General features: G+C 50.8%; 1 protein-coding gene across 2 annotated transcripts in view; it reads right to left on the reverse strand.

The window, feature by feature from the left end:
- Positions 1–20410, reverse strand: part of SFMBT2 (Scm like with four mbt domains 2) — a 230144-nt gene extending 209734 nt beyond the window's left edge. Inside the window, exon 1 of one of the 2 annotated variants that reach the window (XM_043563399.1) lies at positions 20271–20410. The gene's annotated coding sequence lies outside the window, so the exon portion shown is untranslated. Of the gene's footprint in view, positions 1–19808; positions 19935–20270 lie in introns of those variants that run through there. The other variant, XM_043563398.1, reaches the window with a different exon arrangement.
- Positions 20411–26240: the final 5830 nt, after the last annotated feature.

Raw genomic sequence — 26240 nt, forward strand, 5'->3', positions numbered from 1 at the left:
AATCTAAAGTTCGATGAATCTATCAAGGCTTTTTTTTTTAAGTGGTAATGGTTTATTTGCTACATTCATATTACCCGTTTATCTGAAAGAAATTTAATATAATCAGCATCCTCCCCCTGTAAATTCTTTTCTGCCTCCTCCAATCACTTGGAGAGTATTCAGAGAAGGTTAACTAATTTTAGCATAAGGCAAGCAAAGTCTTGTTAGGACGAAGATGGGCAGGGAAGGACACTCACTAGATACTATCCTAAAGCTAACCAGGAATTTATTAGGGGCTTTTACCTAATTTGAATTAGTTGCAGACCAGCAAGATCCAATAGAATTTTCCATACCTTACATGGTCCAACACAGTAACCACCAGCCACACGTGGATCTCAATTTTAATTAATTTCTAAGTCCTACTGGCTGTCGTCTTACAGAGTACAGCTAGCCCACAGCACAGACAGGCCAAAGTTGACTATATCTGAATTTGGAGCATGTCCTATATACCCATCAATTCTTGGCTCCCTTAAAAAAGTTTTTTGTTTGTTTTTTAGTTTTATTTATTTTTGAGAGAGAGAGAGAAAGAGGGAGGGAGGGAGTGCCAGCAGGGGAGGAGCAAAGAGAGAGGGAGACACAGAATCCGAAGCAGGTTCCAGGCTCCCAGCTGTCAGCACAGAGCCAGACACGGGGCTCGAACTCACGAGCTGCGAGATCATGACTTGAGCCGAAGCAGGATGGTCAACCGACTGAGCCACCCTGGCGCCCCTGTCTCAAAAACGTTTTAATTTAACGCCAGCAAGCTAGTTAAAAGAGAACACAGGAATTTTAAAACCTAGGGAATTTCACAAAGAGACTTAACAGCTTCCCCATGAGACCACACAGATACTTTATAACAAACGCTGTGATGTAGCAGGTTTGTATAGAACGTGCGGCATTTCTGTATCGATCTAATTTCAAAGAAGCAGCGATCTAATAAGCTAAGTTATGTGCATCGCACTAAAATCACTTCCTGTTTTCTTTCATCTATACATTCAGGGAAATCATTCCAACTCAAAAAGGTAGTCAGACATAAAGTGTTTCTGGGAAGGGAAGAGGAAAAAAGTCCACAAAACTGACTATTAACACATCAGTCAAGTATCAATGGCTTATCTGATACTTATTAAAGGGGGAAAAGTTTGCTAAAGTTTTTTATGACTTCGTGGGGATTTAGCTCCACGCATTCTCCCGACCAGCCACTATCAAAAGGTCACCGAGGACTGTCAAATAAGACATCGATTTACATGCACCAAATCCATCACTTCAAATAGAACTCAAGGGTAACATTATAAATATCAAAAAGAAAGCCACCTGGATGAGTGGCAGATTTAAACCTTACTTTAGAAGGACAGGTAACAAGCCTTTTTTACCCAGGCGACTACAAAACGTATTTATTTTGGCGAATGACACATCCCATTTGCCCTTTTCCAACAACGTTTACTTTTTCCTTCCCACAAAAGGTGCAGGCACACTCTGCAGAAATCTAGGAAAATAAAATTATAAAGGAACAAGTGAGAATCACTCGTAATTCTAACACCCAGGCACAACCATTTCTGCGTGTATAGGATCCCTTCCTGACGGCTTCTCTGTGGCGTTTGAGCGCAGGCAGAATCTAGAAACTCACATTTCGTTGACCATTCCGCAGAGAGCACATGTCCCCACGTCATTAAACTTCTTCGAAAACACGACCTGAAATGGTTGTACAATCTTTACTATAACAATCTATTTACCATCCTCCTCCTACTGACCGTGAAGCTGTTTTTTATTTTTCCCCATCATCAACGGCGATGTGCTAATCATCCTGGGCCCCAAACCCTACTGCGTCTCTGAGCCTTCCTTCGCACGGAATCCCAGAAGTTAGATCAGGGGCCAAACTCAGGAACACATGTAAGCCTCACGATCCACGCTGCTAAAACACCATCCAGCCTGCCAGGCCCCCTTCTTCGCTTACAGAGAGCCTCGCAGTGACGACAGAATGAATCTGAGATGGGGCGTCTGGCAGCCTCAGGAATTCGAGCGTGCGACTCCTGATCTTGGGTTGTGAGTTTGAGCCCCCTGTTGGGTACAGAGATTACCAAAAAAAATTAAATGAACTTTGAAAAAAAAAAATAATCACTTAAGAAACAAAACGGAACTGGGGCGCCTGGGTGGCGCAGTCGGTTAAGCGTCCGACTTCAGCCAGGTCATGATCTCGCGGTCCGTGAGTTCGAGCCCCGCGTCAGGCTCTGGGCTGATGGCTCAGAGCCTGGAGCCTGTTTCTGATTCTGTGTCTCCCTCTCTCTCTGCCCCTCCCCAGTTCATGCTCTGTCTCTCTCTGTCCCAAAAATAAATAAACGTTGAAAAAAAAAAAATTTTTTTTTTAAATAAAAAAAAAAAAAAGAAACAAAACGGAATATATCTGAACCCAACCTCCTCCGGGCCCATCAGCAGTGTTTTCTTTCCCCTTTTTCAATGTGACATCAACCAACAGCATCATGCCATTGCAACATACGGTCCTCATGTGAAAACACTGTTCATATCCTTCCCACATTTCAATTCTGTTGGTATTTCATATAATTTTTAAAGATTTTTTTAATGTGTATTTATTTTTGAGAGAGAGAGAGAGCGTGAGCAGGGGAAGGACAGAGAGAGAGGGAGACAGACACAGAATCGGAAGGAGGCTCCAGGCTCCCGGCTGTCAGCACAGAGCGCGATGCGGGCCTCGAACTCTCGAGCCATGAGATCATGACCTGAGCCGAAGTCGCACGCTCAACCGACTGAGCCACCCAGGCGCCCCTAGAGCACCCACTCTTGATCTCAGCGTCATGAGTTCAAGCCCCACATTGGGCGTGGAGCCTATTTAAGAAAAAAAGAAGAGGAAAAGGAAGAAGAAGAGGAAATCGTCTTGCACTGTAAGTAGTGTTCCTTAAAGAATTCCAGTTATCTCAATTTCATTTTACAAAGTCAAGCTTTGCTACACCCTCTGCCTAAGTCAGGCCAGGCTGTTCTCCATCAAAGTGTAGCAAGAGTGACGATTTTATGAAGAACTCATCCCGTTGACTCTTCCTCCTAGGGGAGCCATTCTCCTAACGGATCTATGTATCTGGACACACCTTTTTTCCCAGGTCTCTTTTCTCAAATAGCCAGAGCGGAATGGATCGTGCAAGCTCCAGGGACTCCTCCCATGGTGTCCCTCATTCCTAGCAACGCCCTTGTCCTTCAAATCCCTCGGGTGACCGCTTTGGTGTTCATCTCTGCGCCTCTGATAACACCTCGCTTATTAACGTCTCAGTTTCTGTCATTATCGGGTAAGGCGCTGGCACTCCGCCCGCTCTCCCTCCTTCCCGCCTGCCCTTCCCCTCCTGACAGGCGTGATTCAGAGCAGCAAGGCTCTAAGCAGATGCCCCAGCCGCCCCCACAGCACCTTAGGATGCCTCCCCTTCCTCAAACAGCTCTGCCTCTGCTCTGCCCCGATCCAGACTAACTGCCTTCTCTGCCGGGCTGGCAGGTGCCATCCTGAGACCTGGCCTCTGTGTCTTTTGTAGCACATCCTGCCTTCTGGGTCCCACACCTTCCCCGTTATCGGTTTTCTCTCTTGGGATGAGGCACGTTCCCCACCACGTTCCTAGGAAAGGATTTAGGTGGGAAACACTGAGGTCTTGTGTGGTTGAAAATGTCCTTACCTACCCTCCCATTTTAACCAACAGTGTAGGCGGGTAAAAAAAAAAAATCCCAAGCTGGAAAAGCATCCTCTCTCAGAGTTTCGAGGGCTTCCTTCCACATCCTGAAGCTTCCACGGGAGAAGTCGGGCAGCAGCCCAGTCGCCGGGGCTTCTGAGGTTCTGAGATTTCACAGTGGCGTGTCTATGGCAATCCGCTTGTGGTTTTGGGGCACATAGGCTTCTTTCGAGTTTGAAATTCATATATTTCGGTGCTAGGATATTTTCCTGAATTACTGCTAAGTTCTTCCTCTCTGTTTTCTGTTCTTTCGTTCAAAGTCATTCAAATGTCGGACCTCCTCGATCTCAATTTTCTCTTTTATGCTCTCTTTCCTTTTTTATTTTTTTTAATATTTGTTTTAGAGAGAGAGAGAGAGACAGACTGCGAGCGGGGGAGGGGCAGAGAGAGAGGGAGACACAGAATCCAAAGCAGCTCCAGGCTCCGAGCTGTCAGCACAGAGCCTGATGCAGGGCTCGAACCCATGAACCGCGAGATCATGACCTGAGCCGAAGTCGGATGCTCAACCGACTAAGCCACCCAGGCGCCCCATCTTTTATGTTCTTCTAATGTACCACCCCAACTAGAATGTACCATCAGCTACTTCGTCCTGCTCTTCTGTGGAGCTTCCCAGTTTAATTTCAGAAAGGTCTTTTGAGGGGCCTGGGTGGCTCAGTCGGCTGAGCTTCTGACTTCAGCTCGGGTCACGATCCTAGGGGTTCGTGAGTTCGAGCCCCACCTCGGGCTGTCTGCCGTCAGCACAGAGCCTGCTTCAGGTCCCCTGTCCCCTGACCCACGCACCCTCGGTCTCCAATAAATAAACTTGAAAAACATAAATAAACAAACTCCTTTTAGATCCTCGTGATCCTCCCCATTCCCATCCTGTCCCGGTTCTGTTGCCTCTATTCCACCCCGTGCTGATCAATGATCTTTCTTTAAAGACCTCTCTTCTCGCCTCCGTGAGAGAAGTTCTTTTTCTCTCTGTGGGTTCCTGGTCTCTGCATTTGCCTGTTAGGCGCCTTGCTCAGAAGGGACGTGACACTTCGGGGTTCCTCCCGTTCAAGAGGCAAACCGGAGGGGCTGGCTGGCGCCTCTGGGCGCAGGTGAGGGTGGGACCCGGGAACCCGTCTGGAGGCCTGCGGGGGTCGTTCCCGGAGGAAACCCCCGCGTCTCCGCTCGCAGGTTGGCAGACACACTGGAACGAGTCTCCCGTATCCCGCTACGGCGGGGCTGGGCTCTCTGCCTGCTGTCGCTGCTGGGCAACGGAGCCTCCCACACCCGCTGAATCCCTTCCCCGCGAGGAGGCAGGTGTGGGCTCCACGAAAGCTCTGCCTCCTAAATCCGAAGTCACAGAGGCGTCCGGCCCCAGCTTTAGATTTCCGCCGATGAGAGCCCGTCAATCCCTGTCCTCCCTTCCTCGCCCACGACTGACCCATACACGAGTTGTTCGTCTTGATTTTGTTTTCTCAGACACGATCGGTGTCACACTCTCGCCGTGCCCCGATGGAAACCATAATTATCCAAACGCAGGTGAAAACGTGAAGCTGTTCTCTGCCGCCACGGGCTGCCTTACCATCCGCCACCCCTCGCGTCTCCTTCGCCCACGGGCAGGGGCCAAAGGCTCGCTGCTCCCACGGGCTCGCTTTCGAGAACCGCGTCGTGTTAACAATAAAAGAAACGGCGCGTTTCTTTTCAAGTTACCCGCTTATCCACAGACCTTTCGAACCGACCCGCCCTGGAGTAGAGTTCAAGAAACTCGCGGTGTCCCCAGCTGGCAGACTCAGAATGTCAAGCTTGCTACTCTGAAACGGGAAAAGGTTTGCGGTTGCTTGTTCTCGTCTCGTGACTCAGAAAAGAGAACCTCCGCCCGATAGGAAAGAACACGTGAAGGCCTAAACTCAAAGCCTACGAGATTCCAGACCCGCACTAGCTGCCCGTGCATATCTAGCACGGCGAAATCACAGCGGAACACGGCCTCATGTCACGCTCCGGGAATCTGAAGATGAGCTCAGGACACCTCACCTAAGCTTAAGACCTTTCCAAATATTTCCATAAGAAATTCCAGGGCTGACGGCAGCCAATGGTTCCCACAGTAACATCCCGTGTCTTCTAAGCCACGGTTGTGACCGTCACCTCTGAACCTCCCAATCCAACGGCACGCGTCACTCGAGGGCAGAAGAGCGAACGCAATCTGGGGTTACAAACGGGCTGGGGCAACGCGGAAACACAGCAGCCTTCCGGGCTACCTGCTCAAGAGAGGAGAAAACCCAACGAAAGGGCACACGAGCCGTGCACCATCTCAGGGGTTCACTTACTGGCTGTTTACCTACAAATTATTTCGGTAGCGTTAGCCACTTATTTACCATAAAGAAGGACGAGGCCTCGAAATACGCAGCAGAATCGATGATGCAACAACACGTCTTTGCATCAAGGTAGCGACGAAGGGTTTCGTGCACCCCAAATCTGCCTCCACGCCACGAACATGCAACACCGTCCTTGGGTTGGCATACGACTGACACCAAATACTTCACACCGAAGAGCCTGGTAGAGGCCTTCCTGAAAAAGCAGGCGTCTGAGAACGAGCACAGACATCATCCCACTCAGCCCTGACCTCTTCAACAAACCCCGGGGTTTCCCTGTCACCTGCGAAGACTGCAATGAATGAGAGCATCAACCCGAGTTTCTAACAAAGCCGAGCAGCCTCCTACTTTAAGGGAGATTTGTATCTCACAGCATACATCCACGCGTAGAAGGCATTTTCGGTAAATTAGCCCACGCGTTGTACGCATGATCCTTAAGAACTCAAAAAGTAAAGAACTCTGACAAGGGACCCTTGTGTTGGCTAGACATGCATAGATAATGTCTAATAATCAGTGCCTAATTTTCTGAGGGGGTTTTATGTACTCATTACTCCAAGCCGCACAGACGTATGGCAACAGTCCTTGAGAGATACCGCACACTTGTAAGCGTGTGAAGAAGCACCTCCTGGAAGGCAGCCTGGAGAGCTGCGCAAGCTCCCTGGGGATACGCAAAGCAACTAAAGAGCATTTCAGGTGTTTACTTGAAGCCATGGATATAACCATAAAATTGGGCATAAATCAAATTTTATAAATCACATCATCTAAATGCATGAAGGAGGTTTCCTCCAGTGGAGGAATATCATTATGCAAAGCCAGTAAAAACACCCTAATTTACCTTGATTAGGACACAACATGGGAAATGTAACAAACCCTGCAGGGATCGCAGGAGACCTGGGCTTTGCACCCGAGTGTATGCCTGGCCTTCAAAACACAGCCAGCAACCCTGTTCTCATCTGCAAAACGCAGGGACGATTCCAAAAAGTCTCCTCTCCCAGGCAAACACTTCAGGCAATCTGGGCCTTCACCCACCTTCCTTATTAAAACTAAGAGTACGTGGGAGGAGAAAATAATACAGCATCCCCTTCAAGGCAACAGGGACTCCAAAAAGGAAACACTACTCCCATGGTCTGAGCTGGATCCCAAAAGCTTTCATAAAAAGAGAGGAGTCAGGCCCTAAATGCCCAACTGGCTACTCAGAGACTTAACCTGATAAACTGCAGAGAAGCACTGAAGCTCGTAGCAACACAGGGATGAACGGGAACGGTGTCCTGTGTTCTCCAGCTAGCCGGGAAGAGAAAAGCATACTCAGTTCAAGGGTTTTTTTTTAATGTTTGTTTATTTTTGAGAGAGACAGAGACAGCACGAGATGGGGAGGGGCAGAGAGACAGAGAGGGAGACAGAGAATCCGAAGCAGGCTCCCGGCTCCGAGCCGTCAGCACAGAGCCCGACACGGGGCTCGAACTCACGAGCCGTGAGATCATGACCTGAGCCAAAGTCGGACGCTTCGCCGACTGAGCCCCCCAGGCGCCCCGGACTTTCAACGCCCCTTCTTAACTACACCACATGGCAAATGAAGGCTGACAAGTACAAGTGAGAGGAATAAAGACAAACGTGTGGGATGACAGTGCAGCGTTGAGTGACCACGGGTCGACACGTCCGTGCCAATCGTGGCAAATCGGGGTGAGCAAAACAGGATCCACCTCCAGCGATCAACGCGCAGCCAGAGGCTAGAGTGGTGATTTCACATCTGGTGTTCGTCCGTGTGCAAATAAAAGAGTTAAGTGTGATGAAAGCAGAGGAAGTCTAACTTCGTGAGTTGGGATCAAGAAGGATATTAATGCATAAACAAGTGGGCTGCCTGGAAAAGTACATGCTTGCACTCAGGGCCTCCTGTCACACTGATGACGTCTGTCCTCCCGTTCAGACTGTACAGGCTAACTACCTCCAAACCCTCATCCTCCTCCCCAGGGGCCTCCATCCTGAGGCTCCTCCTTCCCTGTTTCCCACTTCTCCACCCTTTGAAAGGCAAATCCGGTCTCCCCCCCAGCAGGAGTGAGGGCAAACACCACACTGATCCAAGCAAAATGTGCATCGTCCTCCAACCCCCTCGACTTTTTCTGTCCCTTATCCCCACTCGTCTTATGCAGCGTTTCTGCAAGGTCTCCACAGGGCTGGAGAAGCGGCGTATCTCCTTCAGAAAGAGCCCCCACGGAAGCCTGTTTGGAACAGTCCCTTAGGGATCGCTAACCTACGTCCTGCACCACTGGCCACTTATCAAATGCTAGAGCCCCTCTTCTCCGGCTGCCCAGGGAGCGTCTGTGCTTAGCACACACCCAAGACAATTATGACTGGATACTCGAGATGACCTCTACTGACGAGTGTTTGTTTTTTTCTAACCCACCCAGAGGGAAACATCCTTTCCAACGTGGAGGTCAGAACAGAGCGATGGCGACAAGGGCCAACCCGTCCTTTGCAAGGGTGAGGTATGCGTATGCACCTTAGGAAAGAGAGACGTGTTGTCTTCTCTAACAAAAAGATAGGGCGTTTGTCACAAAACCGTAAAAGTAAACGTGTTTTTAAGTTTTGCTTATCTAAGTAATCTCTACACCCTACACGGGGCTTGAACTCACAGCCCCGGAATCAAGAGTCACATGCTCTTCGGATTCTCTGTCTCCCTCTCTCTCTGCCCCACCCCAGTTGCGCTCTGTCTCTCTCTCTCTCTCTCTCTGTCTTTCTCTCTCTCTCAAAAATAAATACACATTAAAAAAATAATAAAAAATAAAAGAGTTGCATTCTCTTCTGACTGAGCCAGCCAGGCGCCCCACATGGCCTTTACCTTTTTTTTTATTTTTAAGTTTATTTTATTTTTGAGAGACAGAGAGAGATAGAGCATGAGCAGGGGAGGGGCAGAGAGAGAGGGAGACACAGAACCTGAGGCAGGCTCCAGGCTCCGAGCTGTCGGCACAGAGCCCAACGCGGGGTGAGAACCCACGAACTGTGAGATCATGACCTGAGCCGAAGTTGGATGCTCAACCCACTGAGCCGCCCAGGTGCCCCCAGTACTTAAATATTTAAAAGTGTAACAGAACCATACACATTTTCGTAATTAACTCTTAAATTAAAAAAAAAAACTGTTTTAAATGTTTACTTATTTTTGAGAAAGACAGAGACAGAGTGAGAGGGGGAGGGGCAGAGAAAGAGGGAGACACAGAATCTGAAACAGGCTCCAGGCTCCGAGCTGTCAGCACAGAGCCCGACGCAGGGCTCGAACCCACGAACCTCGAGATCATGACCTGAGCCGAAGTCAGACACTTAACCAACTGAGCCACCCAGGTGCCCCGGCCTTTACCTTTTAAAGCCGGTTGTACTTAGCAAGAATTCTATCTGCCATCCACTACAGGAAAAAAATCAAAAATTCAAAATGGAGGATTAAAGGAAAGTGACTTAGCCAAGGTCACACACAAAAAACTCTGAGCCAGACCAAGGGTTCTGAATTCCCTAGACTGGTTCACTGTACCCATCAGACTGTAGGCTATCTACATTTAGTGCACTTCCTAAAAACTATATATACATATACATATACGCCAAGAGCCAATTTCCATTAAAATCCTGCTACTTCGATTTTTTTTTTCAACGTTTATTTATTTTTGGGACAGAGAGAGACAGAGCATGAACGGGGGAGGGGCAGAGAGAGAGGGAGACACAGAATCGGAAACAGGTTCCAGGCTCTGAGCCATCAGCCCAGAGCCCGACGCGGGGCTCGAACTCACAGACCGCGAGATCGTGACCTGGCTGAAGTCGGACGCTTAACCGACTGCGCCACCCAGGCGGCCCCCTGCTACTTTGATTTGGTGCAAAACTTGACTTTTTCTCCTGAGCTTTAGAGGAAGTGAAATTAGTTTCTACTGGTAAACAGTAAAGAAGCTTTGATGGCCAGCTTCAAGCCTGAGGTCAAGCTCACCGCGTGACGTGCACATCAGCCAACCTGGCCAGAGTGAGCACAGTGCTTCCCAGGCCTCACACAAAGAGCCGCTCTGAATTCAGCGTTCTATGGCAGAAAACAGGAACGTCCTAAAAGACCAAAATGCTAAGGTGCATCTAGAAGACGATGCTCATTGGTGGCCAGCACTACCTAGAAAGGAAAATTCTAGCTCTCTTCCCCGGCTTCCAATTTATTCTCACTTACGTTAGAGCGGGAAGGTCTTTCAGAAAGGAGAGAAAAAAAAGGAAACCAGTGGATATGAAAGCCAATTATTTTTTGAATTAAACCGAAATTTCGGAAGTGCAGCATCTTCCCAAACTTTTAGTGGTTGATTGACAAGTCAGGGAGCCGCACGCTATCCCAACCCAGAAACACTGAGTAGTTTCACTTCTCCATTTTAAAGACGGGGATTCAGCTTCGTTTAAAGGCTTTCCTCTTTCACGAGGATCCAAAATAAATACAAACAGAAATGCTCTAGTCTTACCTGCACTTCAAATCAAGCACATTAAAAAAAAAAAAAAAAAACAAACCTATTTATATGATCCTGTATAACCTTTCCAAAGACTCGGTCTCCGTATCAATAAAATAAAGATAAGAGCACTCCCCTATAAAGATTAAGGAGGCTAAAGCATTTAAAGTGCTAGGCACAGTGTGTCACAGTAATTTCAGTTTCAAAACAACGTAATACCAGGATTCAATTCCTCAATCTCTCTCACTCCACCTTGCTAGCAAGTTACTCAAGCTCCCTAAAGCCTCAGTCTCATCTGTAAAGTGGGGTGATATTTCCATAACCTAGATGAAATAGAAACACAAAACTGAGAAGCACAGTGGCCGGAAGACAGTTCAGGCTTACAAAGGCAAGTACTTTTATTTTCAACATTATCTGGAATAAACTGCTAATTGCAAATCTTATTAATTCCTCCATCCTTCCGTCATTAGTCCCTGGACCTACAGATCCACATGTCCGGTTTTTAAATGAGCACCTACTGAAATTATACTTAAAATGACACTGTGTGAGAACCTGCATTCGGCATTTCAGACTCTTGTATTATACCTTATAATGATGCAGGATTCATACTTCACTTTTAACTGAAATGGAATGGAAAAAAAAAAACCTGCTGAATTTAGGAGAAAGTAGACAAGGTACACCTTAATAATTTTTTTTTAAGATCATTTTTTTCAGGGGCGCCTGGGTGGCTCAGTCAGTTGGGCGTCCGGCTTTGGCTCAGGTCATGATCTCACGGTTCGTGAGTTCGAGCCCCGCGTCAGGCTCTGTGCAATCTGAAGCTTGCTTCGGATTCTGTGTCTCGTTTTCTCTCTGCCCGTCCCCCACTTGTGCTCTGTCTCTGTCTCTCAAAAATAAATAAATGTAAAAAGAAAATTAAAAAAAAAAAAAGATTATTTTTTTCAGGGCACCTGGCTGACTCAGTTGGTGGAGAACGTGTGCCCCTTGATGTCAGTCAGGGTCATGAGTATGAGTCCCAGGCCGGATGTAGAGATTACTTTCAACAAAAAGTTTTTTTACGAATAAGAAAAAAGATGATTTTTTTTTCTCAGCCAATAAAACTTCAGGGGGAAAAAACAAAAATCCCAGGATAAAAATCTCTTCCACCTCTCCCAGTCCCACCAGCTCCAAACCAGTCTTGTACAGTCAGGGCTGCTAACATTATTTGCCCTACAGAATTCACCCTATGCTTTAACAAGCGCCGTATCTACCGAAATGTGTCATTTTTGTTTTTAAGAAAATCAAAAAGAATGAAACAGAAAGGCACAATGGATTCTTCGCTTATTCAGTGTCAAAGACATCTATCTTATCACAAGAATGGAAACCTAAGTGACAGAAAGTAAAACTTTTTGATTAGCGAATGTCATCTTGTCAAAACACAAGGGGCCCTAACTATCAGTACATGGTGAAACATAATCACGTTCTGAAATTCACCAGGGGCGCCTGGGTGGCTCAGTGTGTTAAGCATCTGACTTTGGCTCAGGTCATGATTTCAACGCTTGAGTTCAAGCCCCGAGTCGGGCTCTGTGCTGACGGCTCAGAGCCTCGAGCCTGTTTCGGATTCTGTGTCTCCCTCTCTCTGCCCCTCCCCCCCCCCTCAAAAATAAACAGTAAAAAATAAAATAAAATAGATAAAATTCACTAGGGTGCTAACCAGATGGGGAGTGTGATGCTAGCATCTTTTAATCAGAATACCACTGAAATGATCATGCAAAACCGATCCTTAAGAATTTTATTTGAGGGCCACTTGGGTGGCTCAATGGGTTGTGTCCAACTCTTGATTTTGTCTCATGTCATGATCCCAGGGTCATGGGATCGAGCCACATGTCAGGCTCTGCACTGACAGCTCGGAGTCTGCTTGGGATTCTCCCTCTCTCTCCCTCCCTCTGTACCTCTTCCCCTCTCCCCCGAACTCTAAAATAAAAAAAAAAAAAAAAAAAGAATTTCATTTGGGGGCACCTGGGTGGCTCAGTAGGTTAAGCTTCCAACTTTGGCTCAGGTCATGATCTCACGGTTCACGGGTTCGAGCCCCCCATCAGGCTCTGTGCTGACAGCTCAGAGCTTGGAGCCTGCTTTGAATTCTGTGTCTCCCTCTCTCTCTCTCTCTGCCCTCTTCTACTCGTTCTCTCTCTCTCTCTCTCTCTCTCCCTCCCTCCCTCTCAAAAATAAAACAAAACATTAAAAAAAAAGAATTTTATTTGGTAACTTTATATCCTTGTTATGCAAGTTCTAAATTGAATACCTTCCCTTATTTATAATATACAGTCCTGTCTTGTTTACACTAACTTCAGCCAATGTTTGCTTTAGCCAATAAGATCATTTGTCTTCTGCGCTCTCCATGACACTTCTGGTTTTACAAAGAGAGGAAATACAGTTGACTCTTAAATACTGTAGCTAAGACCAGAGTTTTCATTTCTTTTTGTGTGTGTGTTTGTTTATCTTTGGAAAAGAGGGAGAGAGCCTAAGCAGAGGAGGGCCAAAGAGAAAGGGAGACAGAGAATCTAAAGCAAGCTCCGAGCTGTGAGCGCAAAGCCCGACGTGAGGCTTGAACCCGCGAACCTTGAGCTCATAACCGGGGGCCAAAGTCAGAGGCTCAAGCGACTGAGCCACTCAGGCGCCCAGAGAGGAAGTACAGTTGACTCTTGAACAGCACAGGTTTGAGCTGTAGGTCCACTGACACGCAGATTTTTTTTTTTTTATAAGACATACCACTCTAAATGTATTTTCTCTGGGGCACCTGGGTGGATGAGTCGGTTAAGCCTCTGACTTCGGCTCACGTCATGATCCCAGAGAGGAAGTACAGTTGACTCTTGAACAGCACAGGTTTGAGCTGTAGGTCCACTGACACGCAGATTTTTTTTTTTATAAGACATACCACTCTAAATGTATTTTCTCTGGGGCACCTGGGTGGCTGAGTCGGTTAAGCCTCTGACTTCGGCTCACGTCATGATCCCGTGGTTTACGGGTTTGAGCCCCACATTGGAGTCTGTGCTGACAACTCAGAGCCTGGAGCCTGCTTTGGATTCTTTGTCTCCCTCTCTCTCTGCTCCCCTCCCACGCTCACGCTCTGCCTCTCTCTCCTTCAAAAATAAATAAGCATCAAAAAAAATTTTAATGTATTTTCTCTGCCTTATGATTTTCTTAATAACTATTTTCTTTCCCCCAGCTTTCTGTATTGTGAGAATACCGTGTATAACACAGATAGAAAATACATATTCATCAACCGTTCATGTTACTGGTAAGGCTTCTTCTGGTCAACGGCAGGCTTTTAGTACTTAAGTTTTTGAGGCGTCCAGTTACCCAAGGCTTTTCAACTGGGACTGGGGGGAGTTGTTGCCCCTAACCCCCACGTTGTTCAGGGCTAATCGTACTGCCTAGTGGCCCAACGTAAAGAGCAGGGATGGAAAATGCAGCATCGGATTGGGTTCCTCCACTCACTAGGGTACCAGCAGGCTGCCGTCACCCACCCACGCTATAAAGACTACTGGATGAGGTCCCTGTACTCACTCTGTCTGCAATGGCGGGGTACAGAGGGCTGAGACGGCCCCTCATAGTCCGAGGAATTACTAAAACATACTCGAACCAGGTACTTCTTTGTGACTTCTATTCAAAACCACAATGACCCAGCCCAGCCCATGCTATCATAGGGATTATATGCAAAGGCCGCACTGGCGTGTTCCTCGATCTCAACACCACACCTTTTCCAGGGCGTGAATGAGACGTGCCCCCACGTGGAGCCTGTGTCACTCAACAGCGACAGCACTTTAACCCTGAACAGTGAACTACAACCCAACTACCTTCGCAGACCTCTTCTGGAGCCACCGTCACCAAGGCCAGGGTAACGTTTTCACCATCCTTTGCGGACATGGGTCTCACAGATGAATCGCTTGGGCATGCCTACAGAGATGTGCTGAATCACCAATTTCCCCCCCAAACAGAAGCATGGAGATCTCTGAGTGAAACGCAAGTCCAAAGCACTTATTTCAACAACAAGGAAGATGAGGCTCAGAAAAATACAGTAAGTGGTCCAAAGTCACACAGCTAGGCAGAAACATCTCTGAAATAGATCCCGGCCTCCTGGTTCTGTGTTCTCCTCAACGCAATCAGGCGGTTAGATCCTGGGTCACCAATGAATGCACAGCTTGGTTTGTTATGACAAGTATAACTTCCCTAATTTTTTTTCCTAACTGCAGAATGGGGACAATAAGTTGTTATTGGGGCAATATAGACAAGAACGGCTAAAACAAAACAAAACCAAAAAACACAAAATGAGTCTTGAATTACACATGTTAATTTCGTTTGGAACCCAGGACCTTTCACAAGTTCTTATGACCACTATCCTGTTAAGTGAACTCCACAAGTTCCAAATAGTGACATTGTAACAGAGAAATGTCCGAACCTAGAACAATAGACCTGGAAGTAATTCAAATCCCAAAGTAGACCATTTTTTTTCAAATCACTAATAAGAAGAAAGAGGAGGAGGGGACCTTTTACTTCCATATCCCAACAAAAACTTTTAGGCAGAAGTTCAGACCCTGGAGAGCCCCACGCTTCCCCTGCACAGGCTTCTTAAACTCCAAAAGCAGCCCGTCCCAATGAAGGGGAACCCTCATTCACTTACTGTTCAGAGCAATGTTTCCATCACTCAGCACTTCTCAGATTTGGCAAGCCCTTTGTGGGCACTGGCTGTAAAGGAAGGTGAAAAATGCCACCTCAGCTAGAACAGGCAGAAATGGGATTTGATAAACATTCAACACTCCCAGGACAGCAAAGGAAGGTCTTAGGATAAAAAGGGACTAGAGAGGCCAATCCTCTCCCAAGCCTGTCACCAAGGCTCTCCCCTTTCTTCAAGAACCTATTCTGGGGGGTTGGATTTTTTTGTTGTTGTTGCTTTTATTAAAGCAAGAATCATGAATCTAGGCATTTATACCTAGCTAGAGCAGGATTCAAAAAAAAAAAAAAAAGTCCATGATTTTTGCCAAAAAAACAAAAAAAAAACAAAAACATGACTTGAAAAGCTCTCACACATCAATTACTCCCATCATTAGTGAAATTCAGGTCCCAGCGGGATGGCCTGTTTGAGACTCAAGCGCCGGTACCCAAATGGGAAATAGTCAGTTCTCACCCCTGAAGGTCTAGGCTGGCACTTCTAGAAGACCGCACATCAGAACAGCAGGGGGTGGGGGGCATTCCTCTCCAGGGGAGGGGCTGCTGAACCACCCAGCCACCGGGTTTACACGGCCAGGGGAATGGGTCCTTCGCACAGTAAGAACTTTGATAGGGGAGTGGAGGGTTTCTGGGGTACATGGGTTAGGGTTAGTACCCTCTCAGGCAGGCTCGATCCCAGCGCAGAGCGAAGATAAGGATTGGACACAACATTTATTTACGGAAGGGAGGAAGCACGGGGTGTGCCAGTTTAAGGCGTGCTAGGGAGAAAGTAGCAGATCTCCTACCTCAAAGGAGAGCCTGGCAACAATTCCTCTGGCCACCAAGGCCTCTCCCCTCCCCCCTCCGTACCCGCTCAATCGCCCTCCCCACCCCCACTTGCCTCCCCAGCATCTGGGGCCGAATTTAAGCCTGTTTTTGCGTTTTCTCCGACCTGGTGAAACCTGGATCCACTTGCTCGGTGCAGACACGCCAATCGGCCCCCCGGGTCCCCTGGCCTCGGTGGGAGGGTGGCGGGGCGACGGAAAGCGGAGGGCAGCGGCGATGGATCCGGATTCAGGCAGGGTCTGCCCTGGTCGAAAGCGGTTTCCCACCGGTGGCTCGGAGCCGCCGCGGCCGCGCCGCTGGAGCCGACCGAACGCCGTGCCGGGCGGAAGCTCTCCGGAGCGGGGGCTGCGCGCGGCGTGGGAGCCCTGGCCCCTCGAGCGCGCCCGCGGGTTCCGGGGGCGCGAAGGACGGGACGCCGGGGTGGTGAGAAGTCGGACTACTGCGCCGAAAGGGGCGCGAGCATCCGCACGACCAGCCCGTGGCGCCGGGCTCTTCCCGGAATCCCACCCCACTCTGCAAACCCAAAGATCCCGAAAATTCCGAAAGCGAAACTGCAAGCGGGTCTCCAGAAGTTTGGGAACGGTCTCGCAGGCTTGCCTGCGTCGTCTCCGCACTCGGACACCAGAGTTGCCGTCAAGGCCGAGCGCCCCAGGCGGTGGCGATCGCTCCGCACGGCCACCAGCCGCGTCCCCTGGCCACCTCTCTGGGTTTTTTACGCGGAAAGGGCCCCAGCCCGGAGCCGCAGCCCTGGCCCCGGTTCCGGGGCGGTGGTCGGCCGGGCTCTCGCCGCGAGTCTCGGTTCCTCCCTCCTCCCGCTGCTTCCCCCAAGAAAGGGAAACTTGGGCCCTGCGAGAATCCTGAGGAATGTTCTTTGTAATCGGTTGTGTATTGGCGTCCACGGCACAGCTCGGTGCAAAATCGCGGGTTTCGGGGCGTTAGAGTGAATTGTGCGCTTGTCAGCGGCGACGTCAGGAGGACGAGGGGAGGGGTTCCCGGCTGAAACTGCAGTTTACAAGCACAGAGCCATTTTAGGCTGGTTTCCACCCCAGCGAAGCCCACGGGAGAGCTGTCCCCGGAGGACGCGCTGCCAGCGCACGCTGGAAGGGCCGGGGACGCGCCGCGCGCTCAGCCCCGGGGGGCCGAACGAGTCTCCGCCCGAGTGTCGCCGATCTCTCAGCCCCGCCGACCAGGTGGGAGGGAATATCTGCCGCGGGGTCCCCACCCACGGGGCACTGCGAGGGACAGGCCTCTCCGACAGCGCGGCGTCCGTCTAAGTGGGGAGCACGAGCTAACCCTATGGATCCCCCCCTCTAGGCCCCTGCAAATGCCCAGAAACCGCGGTACTGCGCTAACTGCAGACCTAGCCACCACTATCTTTTTAACCCCAAGATTTAAACACGTCTCGGCACACGTGGCCAACGCACCATCAGGTCCGCTGGCCTAGATAAGGTCCCCAGGACCTGCCCTCGCCAGGCCCCGGGGACGCGCACAGCCGCCTCACAGCCCCCCACCCCCTGGGTCCCTCGCGCGCGACCTCTGCTCGGAAGCCGCGTCCTGGCCACTGGCGACCCCTGTTGGAGATCTGGTCCCTAGCTTAGCGAGCTCCGGTTTGCTTGCTTCCCCCTCGGACTCCCCTTACAGCCTCCGACTTTGCCCCCAAACTCCAGTCTCAGACCCTCCCGGCCCCAGAAGCCGGCCTTTCCAGGGCGCCACTCAAACCCCAAAGCGACAGCGCCGCCCGCTGGCCTGCCACGGCCCAGGACGCCCCTCTCAGATCCAGCCTTCTCGCGCAGGACCTGAGCAAGGGACACTTTCATCCGAGAACACTGCTCCCATCCCCCACCTTCCCTAGAGCTCAACTCCAAAAGCAACTCCTCGCTTCGACCCTACACACTTTTCCGCCGAGATCCGCGCGCGGACACCTCTCTGCGCCACCATTTCCATCCTCCCCGCGCCTCGGTCGTGGGGCCCCCGCCGCCAAGTGCGGCGTGCCCCCCCAGCACACACAAAACCCCACAGGCGTCTGCAGCCAGACTGCACCCAATACCCTGGACAGTTAGTCCTTTGAATGAGCACCTCCTCACTCCGCCTACCCCCGTAGGGCTTCACGCGCGCAGACTCCAGCAACAGGGAGAGCTCGTCTCGAAGAAAGCCGAAATAAATCATTGCCTCTGCCCTCATGTATTTTGCACCACGTGTCAGCAGTTTGTCACGTCAAATCATGGCAGGGTCTGGCTCCAAGACGCACACACACATTCGGGGCGTATGTCTTTGACACCCCCCCCCCAACTGCACACACCGGTATGCCCACTGATCCAAAGGCACACACTGCAGTCGTGCTTGGATACCCTGGTCTGGACCAGCGGCACCCATCCCCCCCCCCCCCCCCCCCCCCCCCAGCAATGGACTGGACACGCACACTCTTAACACGGAAAAAACTAGGGCAGCTCATTCTGGCTCTTTTTTCCCACTTAATTCGCTAAAACAGCTCCCGGAGTAGCCAAAGAGAGTCGAAACTAAGGGATGGCAACTCCGGTTGGGTTTTTTCCCACCTCAAAACCTTTATTTTCAGTTTTTAAAAGCCACCTTAGCCCGCCATATTGAAACTGGCACGGTTTCTAAATACTCCTTCTCCGCAGTCGCTGCGCTTTTGCAAGAAAACACAAGTACAAATCCGGCTCTGGACGTGCGTCCGGCCGCCGCGAACCGACCACTTCCCACCCCCACGGTTCCCCCGTCCCCGGTGCACCCTCTCCCCGCCGCCCCGGCTCAAAATCAATAAATACATCTAGCAGTTCCTACAGTTGTTTCTTTTCTTTCTTTCTCTTTCTTTCTTTCTTTTTTTTGGCGGATTTTTACCAACACACACATTTTAAAAATACACTTCAAAGCCAGATCAGATTAGCAATTTTGAAAGGAGGTCATATGAGAGCAGACAACAGGAAAGCCCCAAGTGACAGGATATTACTTTAAAGCAAAAAAAAAAAAAAAAAAAAAAAAAAAAAGAGCATCCATGCCGGAGCACGCTCCGAAACTACTACTACTGACAATCTCATTTCAAGCTACACAGGCAAATGTTTCCAAGAGGGCGACTCCGAATGTGTAAACGATTTTTAACACCCTTGACGGCTGGTCTCCAGTCCTCACCCTACGGTTTTCCCCCTCCCCGCCCCCAACACACACACAACAAAAAAAAAAAAAAAGAAAGAAAAAAGAAAGAAAGAAAAAAAGAAAAGAAAAAAAAAAAAGAAGAAGAAGAAGACGAAGAAAGAGACCCCAGCAAGGAAGCGACCGGGGAGCGCGGGGCAGCAAGGGCGGCTGCGTCGCTAAAATGAGCGCACGAATGAGGAAGGTGGGCGGCGGGAGGGGACAGCTTGCACCCGGGGAGGAGGACGCTTTGCAACTACAGACGGCCTCCCGCGAGGCCGGGCTTTTCAAAGCCCAGGGACGAGGTTGGAGGGGGGGACGGCAAAAGCCAAAAAATGACAACCCGGAGCGCAGAGCGGAGTTTGGGGCTCTGCTCCCGTGCTGTCGCTCTCCCCTCCGGCTCTCCTCTTTTGCTTCTCTCCCGCAGCACCCCCTTCCCCAAGCCTCCCACGCCCGGGCTTGCTCGAGCTTCCCTTCCCCCCCCCCCCCCCCCCCCACCGAAGCTGGAAAAAAAGACGAAGCCGAGCGGCTCACACTCAACCTGCGGGCCGGAGGTCCGCTGGCGGGGCGGGCTGGGCGCGGGGACGGCGGCCGGCGCGGCGTCCTACCTGGTGAAGTTCGTCCTCCCCTCGGAGTGGACCCAGGCCCCGGGCGCCGCCGGGGGGACGCCGGCCTCGCCCGCTCGCTCCGCCTCGCCCCTGCTCCGCCGCGCCTGGCTCGCGCCCCGCCCGCCGCCTCCCTCGCGCGCCCGCTCGGGTCCTCCGACTCCCACTACAGCCTCATTCCAATATGGCATCCTCTCTGTGCGCATGCCCGGCACTCTTTTTTAAGATGATTATTTTGTGTGTGTGCAGCGAACTCCTTCAACGACCTTTCCCAGCGCTCGCAGAACGCCTCGCACCCGTTAGCCTGCGGGGCGCCCCCGACTCCCTCCCCGGCCCCGCAGTGCCGCCCCCGCCCCCGGGCACACAACGACCCCCCCCAACACACTCACACGGGCACACTTCACGCTCACGCTGCGCCCTCCCCGCCCCGCTCCCCTTCCTCCTTTCCTTTAGCTCACTCCGTACACGATCTGCAGAAAGTTCACATCACAGGCGTTTCCGCAAAGCCATCCGCAGGGAAATCTGGGCAAACTCCGCATCTCCCTGGACACTTTTGTCTTCTGGGTTTGCAATCCTTCGGTCGACCAAGTGCACAAACTTGCGCTTTATCCGCCGAGGGCCGGTTTGGAGCGGAGAGAAATTCAATCCTCTCCGCCACCTCTGCCCCGCCCACTGCGCCCCCCCCCACCCCCACCCTCCCCAGGGCACTTACAGGGAGCCTTTTCTATGGAGATTCGGACTTTTCCCGGTCCCTTGGGGAAGGCGGGAGGGAGCGGCAGAGAGGTTTTTTTCAGGGAAACATGCCCCTAGGGGGAGGAAATTAAGTTGGGGCCGCTGCTCGGCCAGTTTGCAGCTGCTCTCTGCCGGGCCGGGGCCGGACGCAAGTAACCGGGTCGCCACGGCGTCTCCTGGAGCAGCACCCGGGCCCGAAGACGGCACCTGGCCCGGGCCGACTGGTGTAGGGCGGGAAAAGAATCCTGCCCAGGGCGGGGGGGGGGGGGGGGGGGGGGGGGGGGTGGGAATCGTGGCCCTCGGCGACTGCTGGAGCGCAAGGGAGGCGGCGCAGCCGGGTGCAAAGCGGAGTTACCAGCCGGCGGGTGCGGGTACCTCGGCGCTGTGCCCAGGGCGTGGGGGGTGGGAGGAAGGACGCAGAGGACCTGCCGGGGCCTAAGGCGCAATGGCTTCGCAGGGACTGAACGAAACGTCCCCACTTCGGAAAAGCTGGCGACGCCCTAGTGGGAAAGACCGAGAACTCACAAAGGTGGACCTCGCTGTACTGAAGAGCGAGGAGAAGCTGGTTGGGGACAGCAATTTGTTTCCCAGGAAATCAGAGATAGGGACACGTTTGGTCCGGGAGGGGGGGGGGGTGTTCTATGGCCGCAGGAGGTAAAATTCTCCAATGTCTCCCAATTTTGTGATCATCCCTTTCCTAGGAAACCCTCTTGCCCTCCCCCAACGCTGGCTCGGGGGTCAGAAGGACCCCGGGGTCTCCAGCGTCCTGCGCGCTCGCAACCCCACCCACCTTCCCTCTGCCTGCTGCCCCCCGTGCGTCCTCCAGGCCCGGGGAGCTCTGGTGAGTGAGTTACCCGAAGGAGGGTGGACGCTTTGAAGGGCTGGGGACAGTGCAGGGACCCGGGGATGGAGTCCGGGGGTCAGAGACTGGTCGCGCGCCGGATCGGCGGGGTCCTGCCCAGCTGGGTCCTCCCCCGACGGCGGGCCCCGAGCTTGCCTAGAAGAGCCGGAGGAGGGACGTGCCGGGAAAAGGCTCTCCCCAAGCCACGAGGTAGGGAATGCCTTCCAGGGACGCGGTCCCAGAGCTCGGAGATGCTGGGCGGGCGTTGGCCCCAGTGAGACCCCGCGCACGTCTAGTCTGGGGAAGCGGAACCGCCTTACATCTTGGGGAGCGCTTTGCGAGGCATAAAACGACTTCCTCAGTCCCGTCACACCTCTTTAAGGTGCCACCTGAGACCGAGAAAGGTCAAACGACTCACACGGTTCAAACTCCAGCCGGAGTCGGCATCCCCTCCGGTCCCCTCCTCTTGGGGACACCATGCTGGAGCCCCTAGCTTTTTCGGCCGCGTGTCGCTGGAGGCAGAGACACCTCAAACCAACTGCACCCCGTTCCTGCACATTAACCCTTTCACCCGCACCCCGGACTGCCTCCCTTTGTGCCCTGAAACAGCTCCACTGGGACTCGGACGGACGCACTGCGGCTCGGAGGAATCCACAATGTGGACGCCACAGTCAGTCTCCTGGGCCCCACCCTAAGTGTCGTGCACCCAAGTCACCTGGCTCCTTCAACACAGTCTGGACGGGAAGGAAGCGAGGGAGGCCGCGGACCGTCCCGGGCAGCCCTGGAGACCCAACCTGCGCGCCCTTCCCCTGGACGGGGTCACCAGGTCTGGCACTGCCCAAACGCTGAGCGCGCCACAGCAGAAGGGCCCGGGAATGGGCGATCCCTTCCTACAACCAGCCCGGCTGCGGCTGGGGGCGGGCGGCTGCGCCCCTCCCCTGAGCCTCCCAGACCCTGCGGCCTCGCTTGGTCCCGGGGAGCCCGCGGAGATCGCTCGCTACGCAGGACTTCCGGACCGCCCCTGTTTACGCGGAGAAAGCGGTCCCTCTCCACGAGCAGTGGCGACCGAAGCTGCAGCCAGCCATTGGCGTCTCCAGGCTTGTTTACCAGTTTGAAGTCATTATCATGCTCCGAACGTTGTTTCATCAAAACAAAAAGCAAATGCAAAAGAACCCTTAGCCCCTAACTCGATGGCCTGTGCGTGCATTATCCCACGATTCCTCTAGAATGGTCGAGTCTCTATGTCTTTGATGCTCCCACCCCCGGGTAGCTTGGCCTTGCTGACTAGTAAACAGTGCGGGAGGGCCATTGTCTGTACCTACCGCGACGAAGAAGTAAAATCATGAAGCCGGGTACACAATGGTTACCACGTTGTTATCACAAAGACAACGTGGTCTTTGGTGGCGTTGCTTCAAGTTCAGTGCGCTACGTTCCTACTGCTTTTTCCAGGGACTTCTTGAACATTCCTTGGCTTCCTACTCTGCATCCAGCCTCCATTCTCCTTTCTCCAAGGACACCACGGAGGCAAATGAAAACTGGTTAGAAGACCCCCTGAGGCAATTAAAGTGGCCCCTTCGTCCAGTGCCCTCCAGCTTCCGATTTTATTTCAGATCCAGACACTTCAGGTATATGGGCATCCAGATGTAGAGCCACTCTAAATCAAGTAAAGATTTGGGCGGGGTGGGGGGATCCAGCATCGTCAGCCGAGGATAAAACCTGGCAAGAATTGTGAATGTTTCAAAGTCAAGAAGGCAAGCCATGATGGTTTCTGACTCAGAGACATGTAGCCATGTAAAACCTCATGATTAACACCGCAAGCTGTCTCTATATATTGTTAACGTTTTCGAAAAACCTTGGCAAAAAAATCTTCGATCACACCAACTGACTATAATTATTATTTTATTCCTAAGCAATGGCTCAACCGTGAATTACGTCACTTTTATTTTTATTAAGATTTTATTTTAATGTTTCTAATGCTTCTTTATTTTGAGAGAGAGAGTTGGGGAGGGGCAGAGAGAGAGGGGACAGAGAAGCCCAAGCAGGTGGCTACTAGCATGAAGCCAGATGCGGGGCTCAAATCCTCCAACCCTTGAGATCGTGTCCTGAGCCGAAATTGAGTCCGAAGCGTAACCAACTGAGCCACCCAGGTGCTCCAAGATTTTGTTTTTAAGCACTGTCTACATCCTGCCCGGGGCTCAAACCCACAACCCCAGAGATCAAGAGTCCTTGGGATTCTTTCATATGAATGAGGCTTATATTATGTAAAATATTAAAATTACATTTGTTAATTGGAAATATATATAGATGTTATTTCCACTTGCTTGATGATCCGCCACAAATTAGGAATGAAGAATAACAGTTGAAAAGTTTCATTCTCGTATACGGAATGTTCCTAAGTATTACCTCACAAAAATGATTGCTGAAGAGTTAAAAGTTACATGCATATTTTTAAATTTTATGGGGCGCCTGGGTGGCTCAGTCGGTTAAGCGTCGGACTTTGGCTTAGGCCGTGATATCACAGTTGGTGGGTTCAAGCCCTGCGTCGGGCTCTGTGCTGTCAGCTCAGAGCCTGGAGCCTGCTTCGGATTCTGTGTCTCCCTCTCTCTCTGCTCCTCTCCTGCTTGCCCTCTGTCTCTCTCTCTCTCAAAAATAAATAAGCATTAAACAAATTATTTATGCTATCTATAATTACTGGAATCTCGCTTCAGTCTTCCCACCAAAAAAAGTTGGTCAATTTTCTCATAATTATTTCATGATTAAGTTATCATTTCCCCCTGAGAAAAGGAAATGCCCTAAAAAAGACAACCATCATGCTTTCTTAATATAGTGAATCTAACGAGATAAGAGACTTACCATCTATTTACTCCGCGCTGCCACCCTGGACCCCAATGCAGGGCTCGAACACGCAAACCGTGAGATCATGACTGGAGCCAAAACCTAGAGTCAGATGCCTAACCAACTGAGCCACCCAGGGGACCCAAGATTTTATGTTTTTTTAACAGGAGGGGGGAAAAGGTCTCTCAAAAATCCCCTAAAATAATCAAATATTTGGAGAATTTGTGCAGTCTTCCCTTTCCTGGAGGCTTACAAGCTAAATGTGTAAGATAGTGTTTTCCATCACTTTCCTAACAGTCACGAAGTGTGAAATCTAAAGACACTGGTGCCCTTACGTTTTCACCTTTTCCCTTATGCCTAGTTCAAGCACTGAGCTCCTATATCAGGATTCAAATGACCTCATCGCTAATTTCCTGCGTTTCCTTTATAAGTCGAGTGACCTCTCTGAGCCATCTCATGGGTAACGTAAGGGATTGGACTAGATGTTCTATAAGGTCCTTTCAAACTCTAAAGAGTGCTTGTCAGTCTCCCCCAGGCCAAAGCCACAAATTACTTTCTATAATACACTAACACCATCTCTGCCAATTTGAAATTGACAAGGTGCATATTCCGGGGTCACAGAGAGGGGGAAACAAATGAAGAAAACATATAGGAGAAGGGAGAAAGGGCCTTCTTGGCTCCACTGCCCTGAAGTAAAAGTACTGTTTGGTCCAATCCTGCCTCATTTAGATTGCTGTCATGCTTTATATTTGCTGTGTGGGTTTTTTTTCGGTTGCCCATGATAGTGACAGGGCCGACGTAAATGTACCTATGAGAGTCATTCTGGGGAAAGTGGGGTGATGGAGATCACTATTTAAATTGGTGGGGGCGCCTGGGTGGCTCAGTCGGTTAAGCCTAAGACGCCGGCTCAGGTCATGATGTCACGGTTCCGGGAGTTCGAGCCCTGCGTCAGGCTCCGCGGTGTGAGCACTGAGGCTGCTTCGGATCCTCTGTCTCCCTCTTTCTCGGCTCCTCCCCTGCTCGCATGCGCTCTCTCTCTCTCGAAAATAAATAAACGTTTAAAAAATACTTTCGAGGGGCGCCCGGGTGGCTCAGTCGGTTAAGTGTCCGACTTCGGCTCAGGTCATGATCTCGCGGTCTGTGAGTTTGAGCCCCGCGTCGGGCTCTGTGCTGACAGCTCAGAGCCTGGAGCCTGTTTCAGATTCTGTGTCTCCCTCTCTCTCTGACCCTCCCCTGTTCATGCTCTGTCTCTCCCTGTCTCAAAAATACATAAACATAAAAAAAATTTTTTAAATACTTTTGAATAGTAAAAGACTTAAAAACAATTTTTTTTTACATAAATGGGTGAAGAGTACTAAATGAGTGTGGTGATGAGTAGTGATCCACACAGATATCGCCCACCGAGCACTTTCTCGTACGTCTCTAGGGAGTTCAGAAACCCAGTATTGCCTCTCCTGTGGTTTGAAGGAGTTTCGGGCTTTCTTGGCAATAAACGAAGAAACTTCTAGTAGACAGTCCGTGTTACATGCTGCGTGATGTCTGAATTCTCCTATGACATTTATTTAAAGAGCAGACACAGTTTATTTATAGGAGTGCCAGTTTGGACTGATGGCTTCTTTCTCCATCGAGGAAGAGCAGCCTGGCAAAAGTCACACCCAACTGGTGAGGCTGCTTGTGTAGTGGGGTGCCTGGTATCACACACTTCACTTTGGGGATCTTATTTTATATTGGGTAGAACGTTCTACATCCCGCAGCCTGGCTTCCAGCCGTTTCCGGAAGCAGCCAGGAAGCGGGAGTCCGGAGAGGCAAGGTCTGATACATAGTTGCACAGCGGGGCCTGACTCTCCATAAAAGGCTAAGGCCTCTTCTGCCTCTATCGCAAGAGAAAGGGGAAGAAGGGATTTATTTAGTACCTACTTTGTGCCAGATGCTGTTCGAGGTGTTCTGACATACCTGACAGCATTTAATATGGTCTAGTCTTTAAATGGATTTAGAATATGTTTTAAACATGTATTTCTTTACAATAC

Source organism: Prionailurus bengalensis, chromosome B4 (assembly GCF_016509475.1).
Source record: "Prionailurus bengalensis isolate Pbe53 chromosome B4, Fcat_Pben_1.1_paternal_pri, whole genome shotgun sequence".
Taxonomy (NCBI): domain Eukaryota; kingdom Metazoa; phylum Chordata; class Mammalia; order Carnivora; family Felidae; genus Prionailurus; species Prionailurus bengalensis.